This window comes from Tamandua tetradactyla, chromosome 8 (genome assembly GCF_023851605.1).
Source record: "Tamandua tetradactyla isolate mTamTet1 chromosome 8, mTamTet1.pri, whole genome shotgun sequence".
Classification (NCBI taxonomy): Eukaryota; Metazoa; Chordata; class Mammalia; order Pilosa; family Myrmecophagidae; genus Tamandua; species Tamandua tetradactyla.
The window spans coordinates 31,597,076-31,602,679 of record NC_135334.1 but is presented as its reverse complement, the minus strand read 5'-3'; positions in this window follow the sequence as shown (position 1 = coordinate 31,602,679).

The window sequence follows — 5,604 nt, the reverse complement described above, 5'->3', positions numbered from 1 at the left end:
TCTCCATAGAAACAATGAGACTAATCAAAAGGTTCCATCCACAATGTCACATCTCCATGGAAACCACTTAATCAAGGGTCCCGCCTAACAATAGATCTGTCCCCACAAGATTGGATTAAAAGAACATGGCTTTTTGGGGATACATAACAGTTTCAAACCAGCACAGTGCCCTTTTAAAAACAGGTCTAAATTTGTTTTGAACATTACCATAAATAATTAACATGATAAAAAATAATATTGCATGCTATTTCCAACACCAGCTTTTATACCCAAGAGGCCACGGGTCATTCTAACACAGACAAATCCTCATCTCTATTTCTAAATGCAAAGGCAGATAATATGTTAATCTCTGTTTTTACCAGGGGTTAGAAAGAAATTATTCATAAAACCTTCAAAGACTGAGATATTTTAACTGCAATGAAAATTAAACTATAATCAACCCCTTTATAGTTTTCAGTTATATGAGTCATGTGTTTGAATGATCTGACTCCATGGAAAAGTTTTTAAATTTCATTCTGATATATTTCCCACTACACTCCTTCCCTTGAATTGATGTCAATAATGTTTCAGATGAACTTTAGGCTTTCATTAAGTATATACCAGAAAATAAAGCAATACTTTTTGAGATGTGCAACTGCCCTTAAATGGAATAGTATTGATGCTTTCGAATCAATATTCTTAATAGTGCATTCAAAACATAGTATAGTTTTCTTTGAGGAGAAAATCAATATATCTTAAGTAGTTCAATGCAGTCAGAAAAGAGAACTCCAAGAAACTGGATATTTTATTGTTGGTGGTGGTGTTTGTGTATATGTGTGTGTTTTCTCATTTCCTATAATTAACTGAGTGATTTTGTTTGTTTGCATGGGCAGGCACTGGGAATGGCAGGCAAGAACTCTGCCTGCTGAGCCACTGTGGCCCACCCACTAAATGATTTTTGTCGCAGATTTAATCACTCTTCTACCCAAGGGACACCTGTGAATTTACTGTATTGCCTTTACATCCCGCCAGGCAAAGATATGGCTTAAGAAATCAGCAAGTTGGCAAATATTACTAGTGTCCCTTTTTTCTATAGTGGTTTCTTACATGAAAATCTCCCATATTCAGTGATGGACATTTAAGTCTCTTCAAGTGGAGCAATGAAAACATACATTCATAAAAAGACAAAATCTGGCAATGATATGGCCTACAGAGGCTCAGGTCACTGTGGTTGTGACTGCAATGACTTCATATAAGACCTAACTCTCCTGGGCTGCAAGGTCTTCATTTTCTTGATACATAAACTCATCCTTGCCTGCAAGGATGAAAAAAATTGTTTATAGAAAGAATAGTTAGGTCTCCTCAGAGAAAGCATAGTGTTTAAACTATTGCCCTTTATTCTGCTTTCTAGCTGTCCAAATCCTACCCTGTATTTAAGGTCATAATAAATCTTTCATAAAATCTTCCCTGATTACATTCGCTACATTTGCTCTTTCTCTATTTTTTTTCACATTTTATCAAGTGTATTGCTTATATAAGAGGAGACTTATCGGAACAGTTTAAAAAGTCTTCTTGGAAGAAAGACATGTCTAGATTTAAATCCTGATTCTGACAGTTACTAGCCATGTGACTTTGATCAATTATTTAGCCTCTGTAAGCTCAATTTCAATTTTCTCATCTCTAAAATAAAGATAATGATATTTACTTAATAAGGTTGTTTTGAAAGTTAAATTATTCAATGCAAGTGAAGTATTTAGCACAATGTGTTGAAAAATATGTAAACATTAGGTAAATGGAAATTAGTACTATATTATATCAATTTTAATATATAATAATATTGTACCTTTTCTGTGTCTGATGTCTCTGCTAAAGAGAAAAAGAAGAATTATTACCAAGTGTATGACTGATACAAAACTAATATATTATATGTTAGATTAAAAGATTTAAAATGATGGGCCTGAACTAACATGATATAAATACAAAGTCATATGATTAGGTTTAAAAAATCAATTCCATGGAAGGAAGATTGTGGAAAGATGGCAGAGTAGGAAATTCTAGAAGTCAGTCCGTCTACCAAAAACTATTGAAAAGGCAGGAATGTCTAACTATTTTGAAACTCTGGAGTCTTGTAAAACAAAGTCGCATCCAGGGAAGAACTGGAGGAAGAGGTTGATGCATTTTGTAAATGTCAGGGAATTCCATTCTCCGTGGAGCAGCTACCATCCCCAATCCTGCCTGGCGGCAGTGGGGACGGCAGTCTGTTTCTGGTGCAGCTTGCTGATGCCAGGGCGGGTCACAACGACCCAGTTCTTCAACACCCAGGGGCATGTGGTCTGATTGCTGATCACTGCTTTTGATCAGCTATTCAGATCCCTGGGGGCCCAGCTCTGAGGGAGCCATTGTTCCAACCCTCCTCAAGCAAGGACAGCAGAGGAGCCTTAAAGAACAGTACCTGTTTTTTGGTTTGTTTGATTATTCGCTTTCCAGTCCCTACTTGAGACCAAAAATAGTTTGTAAAAGGTATAAATTGATGGCTCCAACCTTTAATGACAAAAAAAAAACAGAAAGAAAGAAAGAAAAAGAAAAAACTAGCAATCCCGGAGGAGGTATAATAGCATAACAAAATGTCCAGTCCTCAGAAAAAAGCACACAAAGACAAAGGATGGCCTATTCACTGAAAAAACAGAATTTTTTTTTCTGAGGAAGCCCATATATTAGAAATATTAGTCAAAGACTTTTAATCGAGTGCCTTAAATATGTTTAATGAGCTAGAGGAATTCATGTACAAAGAACTAAAGGAAATTAGAAAAATTGTTACCTGAACAAAATAAAGAGATGGAAATCATTAAAAGGAACCAAACAAAAGTTGTTGTGCTACAAAGTACGGCAGTTGAAATGAAAAACTCTTTAGGTGATTCCACAGCACGTTTGAACAAGCAGAAGAAAGGATCAGTGAACTTGAAGACAAGATACGTTAAATTACCCAGTGTGAGGAACAGAAGGGAGAAATAATGAAGAAAAAGGAGTTAAGGCACCTCCCATCAAGTATACCAACATACATATTGCTGGAATCCAAGAAGGACAAAGGAGAGAAAGAGGCAGAAAACTATTTGACAAAATAATGGTCAAATAATGGTCAAAAACTTCCCCAAATCTGATAATAGGCATGAATATACATATCCAGGAAAGTCAATGAACTCTTCATTATAGCAAAATTATCAAAATCCAAAGACAAGGGATTTTGAAGCAGCAACAGACTAGTGCACTGTCAAATACAAGGGCCACTCAGTAAAATTACCAATGGATTTCTCATCAGAAACCATGGAGGCTAGAATACAATGGAATATCATACTTAAAGTCCTTTAAAAAAAAAAAGGTCTCAACCAAGAATTCTATATCCAGCAAAATTATCTTTAAAAAATGAAGGAAATCACTTGATACTGTGTCAAATTTTAGGGATACCCAAATCAATAGGCCATGCCCTCAATCATGAGGCTTACTCTTATGAAGCTTATATAGGTAGCATAGAAGCTTAGACCTATAAGCATGCCTAAGAGTTACTTCCAGAGGACCTCTGTTGCTCAGATGTGGCCTCAGTCTCTCTAAGCCCAACTCTGCAAGTGAAATCATTGCCTTCCCCCCTACGTGGGACACGACTTCCAGGGGTGAAAGTTACCCTGGCGACCTGGGAGATGACCCCCAGGGATAAATCCAGACCTAGCACCATCGGATCAACAATTCCATCCTGACCAAAAGGGGGAAAAGAAGTGTAATTAATAAAGTATCAGTGGCAGAAAGAGTTCAAATGGAGTCGAGAGGCTACTCTGGAGGTTGCTCTTAACGCAAGCTTCAGGCAGACTTTGCTACCTATCATAACCTGCCAACCCCCAACCAGGACCATTCTAGCTAATCCTAAAGAACACCTAGGGCAATATGTAAGATTCCACAAGGGTTCCAGGCACTAGAGTAGCTTTCCAGAAACCTACAACCTCCATATGGGTCCCTCATTCAGTTAAGTCCTGAAACCTAGCCCAGCCTCTCCAGAACACCAGATAGTTCCATCTCCCTACCCCATATTAGTGAAAGACCCTTCCAATATCAAAAATTCAGAATTGCCATAGCCCAAACAACCCCAAGGAGAGGTATGGAAATATCAAAGATGATGGTGGAATTATACATAGAAGATAGAACTCAAATGAATATGAATGCCGAATCATTAAGTTGATATCTCTTTCAGTCTCCAGTATTTTAGAGCAGCTAGAAGTAAAAACCTAAAATTGTGAAATTGTAACCTATGTCAAAGTCTAAAATATGTTCTACAACTAATTGTGGTACTGTGCTTGGAAATTTATAGCTTTTTTGTATATATGTTATTGTTCACAAAAAAAAAAAGAACAAAAGTCGATTGTGATGATAAAAATGTATTTAAGCACTCTACCCTCCTATATTCTGGAGCAGCTAGAAGGAAAAATCTGAGAGGATCATATGGTAGCCCATGACAAACTCTGGGATCTATCCTGTAACTACTTGGTGAAGAGTGCTTTCAAAACTATTGCTTTTTTATTTCTTTGCTTTGTATATGTTATACTATACAATAAAAAGATTTTTAAAAAAGGAAGGAGAAATTAAGATGTTTATAGTTAAACAAATGCTGAAAAGTTTATTACCAAAGACTTGTCCTAAAAGAAATGCTAAAGACAGTCCTTCAGGCTGAAATAAAAGGACATTAGACAGTTACTCAAAACCATAAGAAGAAATAAACATTGGTACATAGGTAAATATAAAATGCAGTATTATTATACTTTTGGTTCGTAACTTCCTCCCCCATATGACTTAGGCAAATGTGTAAAATATCATTTAAAATCCATTTTAATGTAAATATAATCTATAAATATGTAATCTGAGATAAATATAAAGCAGAGTAACAGAGGTATACAGGAAAAGAATGTTTGGCTGCTACTGAAACCAGGTTAGTACTAGTCAAACAGTTTATTATTAGTTTAAGATGTTAACTGTAATTGCAAAAGTAATCTCTAAGAAAATAACAAATATAGAGAGAAAAGGAAAGGAGAAAGGAATCAAAATGGTACATTACAAAAAAAAAAGAAAGCAACTAAAAACTAGGAAAGGCAGTAATGGAATAATTGCAATGGATATAGATTTTATACCAAAAACATAAGCAACAAAAGAAAAAATAGATAAAACAGACTTCATCAAAATTACACCTTTTGTGCATCAAAAGACATTATCAATACACCTTCCATGCAGGAGACCCAGGTTCGATTCCCAGACCAGGCACCTCCCAAAAAAAAACTTTTAAAAAGACATTATCAAGAAAGCAAAAAGACAACCTATAGAATGGGAGAAAATGTTTGGAAATCATGTACCTGATAAGGACTTAATATGCAGAATATATAAAGAACCCCCACAACTCACTATAACTAGACAAACAACCCAATTAAAAATTGAGCCAAGGGTATGCACAGTTATTTATCCGAAGAAGATATTCAAATAGCCAATAAGTATATGAAAAATTTACATTTTTTTCCATGCCCCAGAGGCCGTGTTTTAAAGAAAGAAGGGATGAGCCTGAGACCTGAATCTATACTTGGAGAGAGCCCCCTG